Raw genomic sequence first — 17,172 nt, 5'->3', positions numbered from 1 at the left:
TTGAGGCATATGCTTTTTTTTTAAAGTTATTATTTTCCTAGTTTTCCTACTTTTTTATTTTTTATTAACCCTGCATGTTCATTATATTCTAGCACTTGAATATTTTACACATTTGTTTTTTCTGACATAAAATTGCTTTAATATAGCAAAATTAAATTGCATTGGATTCATGATGTATTCACTCATTATATAATTTTTGTGCATTTTGAACACAAAAAAGTTATGGGCAGCATCTTTAAATATTTTCTTTTTTTCATAAATCATTATAATGAGTTCTTCAATGTTGTTTATAAAAGCATAACTCTTGCCCTTTCCATCTTGCAAATTTCTAGTTCATTTTTGTATGAGAAGAAAAACTGAAAATAAAATGCATAAATGCAATTTTATGATGGAAAACACACAAATAATAAACATAAGTAAATAATTTAATAAAAGGTAATGAGGACATGGACTAATGCAATTAAAAAGTTTCTATATGGCATCACCGCCATTTTTCCCCATTTTGGTACTTTGTTGTCATATGGAAGCATTCATATTTTCTCACTTTTATGTACAACTATAGAAAAAGTGGATAAGTTAACAACATCTAATTAAAGGTGGGGTGAGTAGTTTTTCAAAAACACTGTTTGGAAGTTAGTCGGGCCGACACCAACAACAAACGTGTAACCAATCAGCATTAGAGGGTGTATGACGGTCAAAGAGACAGAACAAGCAAGAGGGAGATTTGAAAAAGAAAAAAAAAAAACTGCAGAAAGAGAGATGAGACACATTACAAAAGAGCTCAAAAAAAAAAATCACTGGAATGAAGGTTTATGACTGGGCAAGTGCTTTAGGACATGCGTTTTTATTAGAAAAGCTTCCCAGCGCTGGAGAGAGATAAACAGGAAAACCTGAAAATAGATGTGGAGGCTGCTTTGATTCCGCTTCACATGTGAGTAACACTGGGTTTGAGTGTCATTGATGGTCTGGAGCTGCTGTGCTGTTGGTGACTAAAAACGAACTCTTATTTGTATTTACCCTCGTGTACTGTACCTTCATTTTTTGTGCTTCCTTGTTGTTCATTCATCATCTGCACTATATTTTTCGTGAAGCATTATTTTGTTGCACATCAGCTGTGATAAACAGACATCCACTCTCACATTGAGTGTGTAAGAGAGGCCAGCTAGTGAGAGTTGTTCAGGTAAACCACTGCAAAGTGACGGCTGTTAGAGAATGTGGTGTTTAGCGTCATTGTTAGTGCACTCGCCTCGCCTGCCAGCAGCAATCGGGCCGGGGTTCGAGATCGACTCGGAGCAGGGAGGTTAGGATTGGAGGGTGAGTTTTGGAGGCAGAGCAATGAAGAGAGGTGTGGGTTTGTTTGGGTTGATTTCAAATAACAACAATGTCCAACAGCGTTTTGGAAAAACTACTTTAACTCACCAAAGTTGCAGAAACAGAATAATGATAAAGAAAAATAAATAGCTAAATGTGTTTAAAGGTGCCCTTGAGTGATTTGAAAAAACATTTTAAATTGTTCCCTGATATCTACATAGAGGGTATGTGGCTTTTTTATGGTCGAAAATTGTCCAGATATGGTTTTACAGCTCCATTTATAACCCCACAAATAGCCCCTAGAATGAAAAGTAGGGATGTCCCGATCACGTTTTTTTGCCCTCCAGTCCGAGTCCGAGTCATTTGATTTTGAGTATCTACCGATACCGAGTCCCGATCCGATACTTCTATTATACATGAAAAAGAATAAAGAAGAGCGAAAAAACAGATCCAGGAACAGTGCTTTTCAGGTTTTTCAGGTATCTAACAGTCGTTTTCACGTACAGAAAATGGATAAAGTAATCAAATATAAAATATCACAGCATATTATCTTTACTGTATAAAATAAATAAAGATGAATAATTATTGAAGTTACAAATACTATTCCGTCAAGAGCAGTAAGTGATTTCTTTGTTATTTGTTGTTTTATTTAACATTAAAAACAGGCAGCAGGAATAGTTTTTCTCCCTTTAAGACATGCACAATCCAGTAGGCTACATACCTATACTGTTCCACATGCGCTGTCTTTCTCGACTAATATACGTTCACTTAAGACATAACCGACTATGTTTGCTAGGATACTCGCTAGGACGGGCATTTTTAAATAATTTTGTATGAATTTGTCCGCTGAAGCGCAATACGTGAAAGAGAACTCAGTATTTGCGCGCTGACTGGAATAAGCGTGTGCGCGCTTCGGATGAGCGCACACAAATCTTCTCACAGCGCGTGCGAGTTCTCTTTCGCGTCTTGTTCTTGAAGGTTTAAATCAGCAAGGCTTAAATGAGTTAGTTTAAACACAGATAACAACGTGTGCTGTTCAGGTCTCACCTGTATCAACACCCGGGTGATGACGGCATAAATGACTGGACATGAGAGCAGACGGCACTCGCAGTTAAGTTTACGAGTTTTGTCCACGCTTTTTGATTATCGTTGTTGTAACGTTTTGCGCATCCATCGACTGAAACGTACATTATTTGAACTCTGTCTGTTTTCCACGTTGCTATTTTAACCATACGGTACGGTTTGATTTTTTTACCGAGAACCGTTGCACCCCTAATACATATATATCCGAGTCCTGATCGGGAGGTAACGTCCGATTCCGATCGAGTCTGAAACCACGTGATCGGGCCCGATTTCCGATCACATGATCGGATCTGGACATCCCTAATGAAAAGGTCTGTTTTTGCCTTATTTGGAAGGCTCATGAATAGTAATATGGTGCTCCGCTCTGATTGGCTGTTTCACTGTTCGGCTCCTTCCAGTAGCTCACACTGATAGTGAACAAATCTGTACTGTACGACGTGAACGATGGAGAGTTTTGGTATTCAACCTTATATGTTTGAGCCTGTTTCTGACGAAGATGCAGATGTAGAGGAACAACCAATTTTGTTGCGATTGGCCATGGACGTTTCTGAGTGGTAAGTTAGTCTTCATTTTCAGTATGAACCTGCAAAACGTAACTGTTACGTCAATGGAACTAGCATATAGCGTTAACTTTACACTATAACTCATAACGTCAGTATTTGCATTAGCATTGTAAAAAAAAATAATTGTAATAATGTGTCGCTGTATGGTTTTACAATGATAGCTTCTTCACTTTGCAATAACAACTCTAAACAACGAACTGTGTAGCGCGAAAAATTTGTTTATAATATATTGACATTACCGATATGATTTTAAATTTGATTTATTTAGCCAACCAAAGTAAAGCATAGAAGACATTCAAAAAAAGCAGTGTCATGTTTACTACTCAGCTGCTGTAGTGTGATTACGATTTAGCTATTAGTAACAAAAACTTACATCGTCTATAAATATCTTTTTCCACAGGTGTACATGTGGAAATTGTGCACGTATGGCCCTTGAGAGAGAGAATATGTTGCAGGGAAATACCACAGGTATTTTAAAACCACACTGGATAGTAATTTTTTAAACCTATGTGTGGGATTTCTGCTACTTCAGTAGTATGGAAGGTTTCTGTAAATAACAGTGCCATTATGTATTATGTATTATAGCCTACATCCTTTGTACGCGGTGATGTACACTGAGTCTGAAATACAAGCGTGCAAAATTGTCATACAAGTTCTCAAAAATAAAAATATTTGAAAAAAGTGACTAAATCTCTTGTCAAATGACTATCGTTTCAGCTTGAACGGTGTAGAAAGTTAGCTAGAAGGATCGAGTAGCTATCTGTAAGCAAATAAACTAACATAGTTAGCTTCGGTGTAATGTGCTGTTGGTTAAATATAGGTCAAATTATAATTATATCCGACAAAAGAGAATCGGCATATGTATCTACGGTTATGTTATAGATTTATATAACAAAGACAGTACTACATTTTAACCTCACCGTTAATAGTAATTACTGTACTAGCATCTTGCATTGGATCTAGACAACACTGGGTACATGGTCGTTTATGTTGTTAGTTCACTAAGAAACTTTACATTTAATCAGAAATAGTTTCTACAGCCAAGATGTGGATAAAAGCACTACTTACTGCTTGCGGGAATATAGTTGGAATTGCCCCTTTCTTCAGTGTCAAACGCTGAGCGAAGCCTGCTTGATATTGTCCCAGGTTAGAAAAGCTGTCCGCGGTGAAATGGGCAGAGCAAACTAACAACTTTGAGTTAAATTGTTCCGGTATCCGGTTATAGATAAAAATCAGCCATGCCTTTTGACTGTTTTTTTTTTTTTCTTGAGGAAGACTATGAAAAGTTTTCACATCCCCTGCACAGCCTGGAACATAACATTTATTTTCATGATCTGCCATTTTCGCTGTTATCCTCGCTTGGCTTGTTTCTTCACTCTGCCTGCAGAACTTCCGATGATTCCGCTGGGCGGTTCCGCCTGGCCTGGATCATGAGCATATGCAAATATTGGGGGCGGAGTCCCCGACTGTTACGTAACAGTCGGTGTTATGTTGAGATTCGCCTGTATTTTAAACAAATGAGATTTATATAAGAAGGAGGAAACAATGGAGTTTGAAACGCAGTGCATGTCTTTTCCATGCACTGAACTCTTGTTATTTAACTATGCTAAGGAAAATTCTATTTTTGATTCGAGGGCACCTTTAATAAAGCATTTTGTGGAGAACTTCAGCAGGTGTCTCATCTTTAGGTGTAAGTAAATGTGGCTTAAAAACAATAAATTACTGGTTACTGTATAAAGACACCCTTTTATTTTCAAAAATGCATTATGCTGTCAGATGACTATACACTGTATCATATAGGGTTAAAGACTGCTTTGATAGAATGTCTATTTCATACTATTTTTGGCGCAAGCGACCCTACATGACATTTTAAGGTGGTGTAAAAGTAGTTCTCTGGGTGTTACTCCCAAGGTGGGAGGTTCATGTCATAAAACCACTTCTTGCCACTCACTTTCATGACACATAAAGACCCTGCTGTCATGGAAATGTTTTCTGAGTTTTACGACAGTCAGTAATGGTTGGCGGAGAATTGAATGTGCAGTCCTACAGCGCCTGTTGCAAACGTCTTGACTTCACTTTTAAAACAACTAATCAAGGTAGTCAATAATATGACAGCATACTGAGGCATCTCCTCCATCTGCTTACATTCAAACAGAAAAGCATCTCTTCCTGTCGGGATCCTGCCAAGTTGCAGTGACAATATGAGCTAAGCTCATTAATTTTCAATGAAAGCTAGCAACTTCCAGCAACATGAGCGACAGTGACCGTTGGCAACAGGATGTGGGTGTGTCCAATGATGCATCAAAGTTGAGAAAAGTTTGACTGTATGCAAATGTGGAGCAAAGTAGGGACTACCAATGGGAAGACAGTGGAGATCATGTGATCCATCTCCAACAATTCAAAATGGTAACTCTGTCAAATCCTGTATTTACTGTAATTGGGGCATGTTTCTCTTACACACCATTTTGTTGTTTCTATGTGAACAAATGTTCTCGGTTTGCACTATTGAAGGGTCTACTTAAGGGTCTTCTTACTGAAAAAGACCTGCTGTTTGTATATTGATTATCATTTGGACCCTCTAGCCATGTCTAGTACACCCCTTGAATAAAAAGACATAGAAAAACTTTTCCACCCCTCTACCACTATTGACCTCTCTAAAAAAAAAAAAGGAAATAACTTGGAATCAAAGTCAAGGTTCGAAGAAAAAAAAAAAAAAGAGAGGGTGAACCTCAGCCTGTCTAGTGCATCCAAAACCAGACTTCAAAAGGTTCATAGCAGCAATGTGTGCTGCTAGTGGTATATGTTATCGGGATAAAGAGCTGCGGGGAGCTTTAGTGAATATGTTGTGCATGCACTGTGGTAAAACACTACAAGCGTATCTCTGAGAGACATTGAAGTTATCAGAAACAGCTTGCACATTGTTGTCTTCACTTAGTCTACGTTCCTTTATAAACATCCCCATGTGGTCTTATTTGGTTTAGCAGGTTTTCTTATTCTAATCTGAGGCAATTTACTTGATTACATGCTGTGGAGTATCACATAGAGTGCAACAGTTGAGTTCTGGAAGTAAAAATCCCATTATTTTTCTCCATAGGGGTATTTATTTTTTTACGATAATTTATAAACCTTTAAAGACAGACCTATTGTGAGCTACGAGGTTGTTAATTGATGGTATTTAATTGAAGCCACCAGCACAAATAATATCAAATTTTTTTTTAAATAATCACATTGGACGGTGGAATTCCTGGTGAAAAACTACATTACCCATGATTCTACAGAGAAATCTCCAATCTCATACTGAAACAATCATGCCAAAAGAACACTTTAAAGGGGTGGTATTATGCCATTTGTACAAGATGTAAAATAAGTCTCTGATGTCCCCAGAGTGTGTATGTGAAGTTTTAGTTCAAAATAACCCACAGATAATTTTTTATAGCATTTGATTTGGAATAGGATTTGGAATGACATGAAGGTGAGTAATTAATGACAGAATTTTCATTTTTGGGTGAACTTACACTAATACTTTTTTAGAGAAGCTTGTGGCTCAGCTCCATATTTTGAGCAGCTTGCCCAATTAGTCTCAAAACATGGACTTGCGGCATGGTATCATGCTTTTTAATTAAAGGAATGTTTATCTGTTATTTTCAACACAAAACATAATAGAGGTGACTAATAATTATATATTTGCTACCTCGGAGCTAACCCTTTTTTTGACAAATAGTGGCTGACAAATAGCCTACATGTTTCCCAAATTGTCTGCACTTTTCCGAGCCATGCTATTTAAAATATCATTTCACTATTATAAGGCTAAAAGCACATGTCTGGAATAACCATGATGAGTGACTGTAAGAAAAGAAACTCTTAATTGATGGTTGTAATCAACACGCTTCCCACGCTGCATTGCAGTATCACTGTCTGTGCCTAATGCTCAAGTACGAATGGCATCAGTTCCTAATTGTCAACCTACCAATAACTGCACACTCGACGGGTATAATTGGCCAACAGGTTTCTCCCTGCAGATGGTGGGATGGTGTGTTTGTGTTAAACAGCTGTCCAATCCGACAGAAATGTTCCCTCCACAGCTGGTGAGGAGTGATGAGTTTGCAGGGTGGTGCAATACAGTGATTTTACAACACTTAAAATAGACTTTTTTCACACTATCATTGCAGTAACTCAAGCATGGAAATGATTAGGTGTTAAAAATAAACAGCACAAGTCAGTGGGTATGTTGTTTCTAGGTGCTGAATTTTTATTTACTTGAGCAGATGAAAGTGTGAAAATCCAAATGACATTTGACATCACAACCATCAAACTTGGAACACTTCTTTTTAATTTTTAAGACCAGAAACATATTTTACACCAGTACATAAATGCTAATGTAAGTGCTTGGCCAAAGGCAGAGGATGCATTTCCCTTAAAATGGCATGATTAAATGATCATGCCATTTTAATGTGATGAAAATGATTTTATAAATGATTTACTCACCCTCAAGCCATCCTAGGTGTGTATGACTATCTTCTTTCAGACAAACACAATTGGAGATATTAAAAATATATATATTTTAAAATATCCTTAGTCCTCCAAGGATTATAAAGGTTGTGAATGAGGGCCTGCGTTTTGAAGCCAAAAAGAATGCATCCATCCATAAAAACAGTAATCCATATGGCTCCAGGGGGTTAAAGGATTAGTTCACTTTCAAATAAAAATTTCCTGATAATTTATACACCCCCATGTCATCCAAGATGTCCATGTCCTTCTTTCTTCAGTCGAAAAGAAATTAAGGTTTTTAATGAAAACATTTCAGGATTATTCTCCATATAGTGGACTTCAATGGGCACCAAACGGTTGAAGGTCAAAATTACAGTTTTAGTGCAACTTCAAAGGGCTTTAAACGATACCAGACGAGGAATAAAAGTCTTATCTAGAGAAACGATCGGTCATTTTCGGAAAAAAATGTAAATGTATATGCTTTATATAAACAAATGACCAAGTGCTTCCGCCAAAACCGCACTTTCATATTCTTCAAAAAGCTTACGCTGTATGTCCTACGACTTCCCTATTCTACTTACGGAAAAAATGGAATTGGCGCAGCGTTCGTTTCGTAAGTTGAATAGCAAAGGTGTAGGACATGCAGCGTAAGCTTTTTGAAGAATACGAAAGTGCGGTTTTGTTTATATAAAGCATATACATTTGCATTTTGTTAGAAAATGACCGATTGTTTCGCTATAAGACCCTTATTCCTTGTCTGGTATCATTTAAACCCCTTTGAAGCTGCACTGAAACTGTCAATTTGACCTTCAACTGTTTGCAGGCCATTGAAGTCCACTATAAAGAGAATAATCCTGGAATGTTTTCATCAAAAACCTTAATTTCTTTTCGACTGAAGAAAGAAAGGCATGAACATCTTGGATGACATGGGGGTGAGTAAAATTATCAGGAAAATTTTATTTGGAAGTGAACTAACCCTTCAATAAAGGTCTTCTGAAGCTAAATTATGCATTTTTGTAAGAAAAATATCCATATTTACTACTTTTTAAATTCAGATAACTAGCTTCTGGTGGACAACCGCACACAGAATGCGCAAGTCGACTTGCGGCAAATGAGTAATCCTCTGACGCGATATATGACACAGGATTTAGGAGTATTGCAAGCTTAGACGCCTCTCGCGGTTCAAAAAAATAGGGCTGTGCAAAAAATTTAAGCTCCTCTTCTCTTATATCGAAATCCTCCAATATTTCTCTTTAAAAATTATCATTTTAGACTTATAATCCATGACCGGTGATTTGTTTTGCTCTATCCTCTGCGCCTCCGTGTTCGTCATTACGGTGTGTGTCAGGTACTCTTCCACCGCAAATCGATTTGCACATTTTGCATAAAGTCGTCCACCGGAAGCTAGTTTTTTTAATTTATAAAGTTTTAAATATGGATGTTTTTATTAGAAAAACGCATCACTTAGCTTCAGAAGACCTTTATTAACCCCCTGGAGCCGTCATAACCATTATTAGTCATTCGAACCACACTGGTTCAACCATATAGGAACTGTCATTAATGACTTCACACAGGTGTTGAACTAATAACTTCTGCTAATTAATCGGTTCAAGATCTAATTGATTACTGTTGTAAATAATTAATATTCTTCACATAATGTTATCATATGGCATCAAAAGGCTTGAAATATAGCAAAAGAGTCATATGGACCTCTTTTACAATCATTTAATTGTGCTTTTGTAATTTTTGGATCTGCAGGTAATGAAATAATGAGTAAACGATGACTGAATTTACTTTAGCCTTGAGTGAATGAATCAAATCCACTGAGATGCACTGAATAAAAGTGACTAGAATGGATAAAAACTGCTAGAGTGAAGTTACTTGATAAGAATGTTGATTCCTCAGTTATTTGGCTGCACTTTCGTAGCCACTCGAAAAAAAAAAAAAGCATTTCAGTAGTCATTTCCCAGCTAGCTTTACTCACAAACTGTCTCCCTCACAAAATATTCATTATGCTTTTTAGATTGTGTTTATCCATGTTTAATTATTTACTCGCACTGAGTCGTGAGCCACAGTGAGGAAGTTAACTCCCCTCCGCTCAAACAGCTGCTCAGGACCGTGAGCCGTCCAAGAAAGCGCCAATCAGCTTTGCTAACTGTTTTGTGACCTGAGCTTTCATCCTTAATGATTCAGCTTGATTTAGATACAGGAAACAAATCCTAAATCAGCTCCAAGAGCCTGCCAACGCCTTTTATCTACTAAGCCGTGGTGGCATTGTCACAGACTGAATTTTACAGCCCAGTCTACGGCTTGGCCCTTTCGTTTTTATAGAGCACATTAAAACTCCATCCATATATCAGGCCTGGCCTCTACTGAAACTGGTCCCTGGAGAACCGGCAAGCGGGGTTGTTAATGAGATAATTCTCTACTAATGACCTCTACTTTATTTGAAGGTGAAGACTTGAATGACATTCTGAGAAAAGCCACTGCAACTCTTTCTTGTTCTCCCTCTCAATCTCAGTCTTTAGCAATGCCGACTGCTGGGGGCAAAGGCTGCCCTTCACTCTGAGGCGTCTCTGCTTCTGACTTCTCTCACGGAAACTACCGGCGCCGCACTGAATTAATCAGCCCGTTCCAGAGGAGCAGATCTTCAGCACCCGAGTTTAAGATGGAGCCACGGGTCCAGGTGTGACTCTCGCTGTTTGGAACATGAATAAAGTGACTATTCTAGGCACATTGTAAATTGAAGCACTCAAGCTTAATAAAGAATTTATGCAAACACCTAAGTGCCATTAATCTAGGATCTGTTTCCCTGGTGCCTTTTGCATATGGAATGAGGAGGTGTTCTCAAGTGGCCTTTTACAGGGCTGTGTGATGCATTAAAGTTATAGAAACGGAAGCTGTTTAAGGTCTATTAACAATGCTTGCATGCATTTGCATGTTTTATTTCTGGTGTTGGGCAATTGATTTGGCATATGCGTTAAACACAATCTCAAAATAGTAGCAGCTAATCAATTAAAGAGGTTAATTAAACTATCTCTCTCTCTCTATCTATCAATCTTTTTTTTGTCCACAGATCCCTAACACCCCCTTTCCGTAGATGGAAAACCCCTATATTAATATTGAATTATTATACACACTGTAATCTGAATAAAAAAGTGCAATTTAATGGAGGAAAACAGTACACATGGTAACTATAAGCAACTAGACTTGCATTCAGTTGCATATGTTCATATATATGAACATTGGGTACATCTCAATCAGCTCACTAGCTTCCTATGTCATCAGTTTTGAGTACATGAATTTGGGCACTGGTAAGGAACCTGGCTCACTACAAAATGGGACACTGATGACTATTTCCGGCGACATGACATCATCCTCTTTGTACAAAATCACTACTGCTATTTATGATCAACAGCATGCAGAACTGATATCTTTCTGACATTATTTTTTAATGTAATTTAAAGTACATTATGACTTGTTACATATACGCGCAACGTTTCAGCCGTAAATAAATTATAAATGTTAGCTAGATTATGTTCATTACCCGTCTAGTGATGTATCTTTATGCTGAAATATAATTAAATAATGGTTTGCATAAAAAAAAAAATTAAAAAAATCTATTCGTGTTTAAAACATGTGTTTTGAGTTGGTTCATAAGGGAACATAGTTAGCATCGATGCTCCCTCACTGTTCATTGTGGGATTTTTTTTAGGGAGTGAACGTTTCAGTAAGATTTCTAAGCTCTTAAAGGTGCCTTAGAATTAAAAATTGAATTTACCTCGGCATAGTTAAATAACAAGAGTTCAGTACATGGAAATGACATACAGTGAGTCTCAAACTCCATTGTTTTCTCCTTCTTATATAAATCTCATTTGTTAAAAAGACCTCAGAAGAACAGGCGAATCTCGGGATCATTAATATGTATGACCCCAATATTTGCATACGCCAGCCCATGTTCCAGGCATTAGACAAGGGCAGCCAGTATTAATGTCTGGATCTGTGCACAGCTGAATCATCAGACTAGGTAAGCAAGCAAGGACAATAGCGAAAAATGGCAAATGGAGCAATAATAACTGACATGATCCATGATAACATGATATTTTTAGTGATATTTGTAAACTCTTTCTAAATGTTTCGTTAGCATGTGGCTAATGTACTGTTAAATGTGGTTAAAGTTACCATTGTTTCTTACTGTATTCACGGTCACAGAGACAAGAGCTGTCGTTATTTTCATTATTAAACACTTGCAGTCTGTATAATGCATAAACACAACTTCATTCTTTATAAATCTCTCCAACAGTGTAGTGTTAGCTTTAGCCATGGATCACAGCCTCAAATTCATTCAGAATCAAATGTAAACATCCAAATAAATACAATACTCACATAATCCGATGCATGCATGCAGCATGCATGACGAACACTTTGTAATTTTGAGGGTTATATTAGCTGTGTGAACTTTGTTTATGCAATGATAGAGTCGAGAGCTCGGGAGGGGGTGGAGAGCGTGAGCAATTAAAGGGGCCGCAGCCTGAATCGGCGCATTTCTAATTATGCCCCAAAATAGGCAGTTAAAAAATTAATTAAGAAAAATATATGGGGTATTTTGAGCTGAAACTTCACAGACACATTCAGGGGACACCTTAGACTTATATTACATCTTGTAAAAAAACGTTCGATGGCACCTTTAAAATGGCCGACTCCCTGATCAGTGCCCTTACTGCTGAACTAGGAAGCTGATTGAGACGCACCCACTGTTTTCTGTTATTGGAGTACATGTGTCAAATTTCCAAATACCTCTCATGGAGAATCTTGCTCAATAACACAACTGACTCCCTACATTGAGTTAGCAAAAGGTAACAAGCAAATATAGCCAAAGTTGTTCAAACAGCTCCAGAGGTTTTTTTGTTTGTTTATTTTAACCAACAATTTTTTTTTTCCTGCGCGAACTGATTTCTGCATCCCTCGCAGAAGTACTGCTTACTTATAGACAGAAAGGAGGCAAGAGGGCAGAGAGACGGAAAGCAACTTTTACTCGGTTCTACTATTTAAGAAGCTGTCACTAAACTAGCCAATGCCGTGCTTATCCCTTGTTCCCGTCCTCTTGTTCCTCAGTTCCCTCATTCCCACCCTCACACGAGCCACTGCTGAAAAACATTCCATTCGCAACTCATTATTTTTTCAGCCTGACAACGATTGTCACTTTGGCTCCCCTGAGTCAAAAATAAAATACCTGCTTTTTCTTCTTCCTTTTATCCCCACTTCATATTCTCCAGCTTTGTCCTGAGACATCTTCATTACCCACAGGTGAGTCTGTGGAAGTGCACACGTGTGTATGTGAGGTAACTACTGCTGACAGTCCAAAAATACAAAGTTCTGTCATGAAACTCTAGATGGCGCAGACTGATAGGTCTTTAACTCAATCTTCTTGCAATCACATCATTCTCTATAGGGCACAGCTGATTGGTTCCTGCTCAATCAGTAGCCAATTAGTTCACTGCTCAAACTTTAAATACTTGGTCAGCATTTTCAGTAGCAGTTGCAGCATGCTTTCAGAAACCCTCCACCTTCCCCAGCTCCACCTGTTTAGATCTGCTACGGGTAATTCATGCATGCTTTATTGTACAGAAGAAGCATGTCTTACATGCAAGGTGTATATGTATGTATTGGCAATAGCAAGTCCCGTACTTGCTCTGCAGCAACAGCAGATCTATTCTGCCAAGACCAAACAGATCAACATTGTCATATCCATTACCGTGCCAAACACTCAGAGAGTTGTCATGACAGAAATGCTTTTAACATTCAAGAAACATCAACACAAGTTTCTTACTTAGAAATATTAGGTATACAAATGATCTGTTCCAAAAGACTTTTAAAGGATAGTTCACTTAAAATGAGTTTTTTTTCACTCACCCTTATGTCTTTTCAAACCTGTATGACTTACTTTCTTCTGCAGAATACTAAGAAGGTATTTTGAAGAGTGTTTTATTAATGTGTTTCGATTCAGTATACCACTGTGACTAAGATCCATCATTATATAGAGATGGATTGTAGATTAAATATGTATAAATGTCTGCAAATGATATTGAATGGTGTCTATGCTAACTTTTAGTTTTCTAGTACCTGGTGTGGATCAAATCCAAATATGAATGTTTTTTCTTGGTATCTCTGTCCATGTGTTTTTTTATTCACCACCAATACTTTGTTCCACTGATGGTCATAAAGATGGCGGATGAGAGGAAAAAGTCATGTAACTGTAGTGTGTTCAAAACAATCAATCTTACTGCCTAAGTAGAGTGGTCATTTATGAAGTTCCATGATGGTTAAGATACTTCCTTAGCGAGGCGGCAACTCATTAGGTTGTGGAACAGAGCTAACGTAAGTGAAGATACACAGCTGGTTGAAAGCAAGGCAACACATTTATCAAATGTTGCAATGCATGTCAATTCATTTAATTTAGTGATGTTCTTCATCTTTGGAGCATGACAAACAGCTTAATTTATCAAGTAGCAAGCATTTATAGTTGCCTTGGATAGTCACATCCAGATGATATAATGATTCGCTAGGTCAAAATGTTCTCTCAATATTCCCATCTCAGTGTGACAGATAAACTTTCCATGGCATGTAGTGGAAAGTAATTATTTAGAATAATGCTAAAATGACTGAGTCTGCCGTTTTTTGTTGATCTGGTAGAATTGATGCGTTCGTAGGTATGCCGCACGGTATTGTGGGATATACACATTCAATGGGAGAGTGTCGGCTCCCAAGACAGAGCTGAAATTTTAATTAGCATTGGTTTCAGTTTGGGTCTCTGACACAGACATCTATATCTGTGTGCTCAATATTTAATTAAATGGCTCTTGCTTTACAGCATCCTGCAACCCAACACATAATTCCCCCACAACACCTTTACAGCCAAAAGACTTCTTCATTAATCAGCCCAAATTAATGAGAGAGCCACAATCAAACTCACTCTAAACAATGCTCTAAAAGAGATTTTATTAACGTCAAAGATTATTCAAATCGCATTTGCATTTATAAGTGGAAGCTGGACAATTTGTATCACTGCAAATTACTACTTGTACTTCATAATACATTCTCTCTTTATATGGCTCTTGAATAATTTATACTTATACAAATCATTCACTAACCAAAAGGCTAAGCAGATTTTAAAAACTGCAGGGATTTTTTAAGGAAATTCCAGGTTCATGTAGTCTGTCCTAACGGACTGTTTTTGTACAGCTAAAATAACTGGAAATGGATGAGACCGGAAGCCTCGGCACAGCTTTTCTAGCTTTTATTTTTATATTTTAAATTTTCAGTTTTTCATTTACACTCTAAAAAAAATGCTGGGTTAAAAACAACCCAAGTTGGGTTGAAAATGGACAAACAAAGCGGTTGGGTTAAATGCTTGTCCAACATGGGCAGTTTTATTTAACCCAACTGTTTAAAAATTACTATATGGTTGGCTTAAAATGAACCCAAAAGAGTTTGGAAATTAAAAATCAGACATATAATTACTAGAGGCAACAATAATAATTAAAAGGTGAACATTTATTAATAAGCAATTAAATAATTGTTAATTGTTTAATTTACTATTAATAAATGTTCATTTATTTAACTTGTATTAAAAAATGTTAATTTCCAACATATTTTAGGTTAATTTTAAGCAAGCAATACAGCAATAGTTGCTTTAAATAAAACTACCCAGCAGGTTGGGCAAACATTTAACCCAACTGCTGGGTTAAAAATAACCCAATTGCTGAGTTTGTCCATTTTCAACCCAACTTGGGTTGTTTTTAACTTAGCATTTTTTAGAGTGTAGTTTAAGTAAAATTTTGGTATATGTGACTTTTTAAAATATTTCTGTTTAGCTTTATTTATTTATTTTTTTTAGTAATTTTAGTAATTTTAGTAGGAGAAAATACTCAGCAATGGTGTTGACTTATGAATTTGCACATGGTTTGTCTTAATTTAAAAACACCACATGTAAACAACATTAAAAACTTGATTTTCAAGCTTTAAGCTTTTAGTACATTAATGGTTTGGGAGATCCATATCGCCTGCACCTCATGTCAAGGGCATGTATTAATTTTCATATCTTAAAAATCTAAGAAGTTAACATTAGTACATGAGCATTCCTCCTCTCCTCTCCTCTCCTCTCCTCTTTATTTATTTATTTTTTTTAGTAATTTTACTTAAAATTATTTTATTTCAGTTAGTTACGAAGGCAACATTTCTAATTTTTGTTTAAAGTCCCCCTGTATTCAATAATTGTATCCATTAAAACTCATCTTTTATCACCAAAATTACATATTTAAACATTTGTTCCTGTGAAAAAAATTTTTTCAAGCCTTAAAATAGCTTGAATGTAACTCTAGACCCTCGCCTCATTTAATATACAAAGATCTATGAATATGATAATTAGCCCCGCCTCCACTCACTCGCACAAGCTCAGACAAGATACACTTGGTCAACTTACTGAGGTAAACGCTTCACAATGGTATCGCTTTTTACAATATCGGACACATAAAGGTTAATATGATTAGCATTTTGCTTGACTACGTTATCAAACAGTTAATAATGTGTTGCTAATGTTACACAAACCATGTTCACGAGACAGACAGCTGCCTTTGAACAATCAATGGAGAAAAGCATATAGTTCATCATAACATCGTAATATGTATCATACACCCACCATATTTCTAAATCTACCCAATTTTTCATATCAACAGAAAAATATACCAGGATAACCTTCTTTTGAGACTCCCTTGCGCGGTCAGGTAATGCTATGCTAAAGCCCGCCAGCACATTGACATGATTGGTTACAAGGTAGTTTGTGACGTCAGAAACACCAGCGATTTCAAAGCGTGTTTTTGAGACTGTCTTTGGTTCACTGCAGTTTTAAGGAGGAAATACTCAGCAATGCTGTCGACTTATGAATTTACACATGGTTTGTCTTAAAGCATATTAAAAACACCACATGTAAACAACATTAAAAACTTGATTTTCAAGCTTTAAGCTTTTAGTACATTAATGGTTTGGGAGATCCATATCGCCTGCACTTCATGTCAAGGGCATGTATTAATTTTCATATCTTAAAAATCTAAGAAGTTAACATTAGTACATGAGCATTCCTCCTCTCCTCTCCTCTCCTCTCCTCTCCTCTCCTCTCCTCTCCTCTCCTCTCCTCTCCTCTCCTCTCCTCGGTCACCTTCATGTTTTAGGCCTGTCAGACAGAAAGTGTGAGGATACAGTTGAAAGTGTTGAAATTCGAGCACTTCTACTTCTGATGGGTTAATTTACCGGAAACACGGTCTGCTCCAGAGAAGAGAGAGAGAGGTTGCGTTTTCAAATCCATTGCAATAAAAGCAGCCCACCTTCTTGTGACATGAAAAACTGAAAGTAGTCCATTTAGAGAAATAGTGGGTGTTATTTGTGGTCTGTACTGATGGGTAATGGGATTGTGGTCTGTTAAAGGAATACTGTAGTCATTCAAAAATAAAACTTCTGTCTTTTTTTTTCCTCGCATGCTGTAATTTTTTCCCTCGTGGTTCAAAAAAGATGATTCAGATCCGGGTCATGCTCTCCTACACAGGCTTTGAAGAACACGCATAAGTGTGACATGTACACTTATAGCTCTCCTTGGATGTCCTTGTCAAACCTGTGCAGAAGTCATCATCCATACTCTGTTTATGTGAACAGCTCTTATCAAACGACTGCAGGA

At 37.1% G+C, this 17,172-nt stretch overlaps 1 long non-coding RNA gene across 1 annotated transcript in view; it reads left to right on the top strand.

Moving 5' to 3' along the window:
* LOC137018921 (uncharacterized) overlaps positions 1 to 9,983 on the top strand; it is a 32,602-nt gene extending 22,619 nt beyond the window's left edge. The window contains exon 4 of the long non-coding RNA XR_010894951.1: positions 9,967 to 9,983. This is a non-coding gene — a long non-coding RNA (uncharacterized lncRNA). The remainder of the gene's footprint in view (positions 1 to 9,966) is intronic.
* The last annotated feature ends 7,189 nt before the right edge of the window (positions 9,984 to 17,172 follow it).

The sequence above is a fragment of the Chanodichthys erythropterus genome, chromosome 4 (genome assembly GCF_024489055.1).
Source record: "Chanodichthys erythropterus isolate Z2021 chromosome 4, ASM2448905v1, whole genome shotgun sequence".
NCBI classification, from domain to species: domain Eukaryota; kingdom Metazoa; phylum Chordata; class Actinopteri; order Cypriniformes; family Xenocyprididae; genus Chanodichthys; species Chanodichthys erythropterus.
This window is presented reverse-complemented; position numbering and strand designations above follow the sequence as displayed.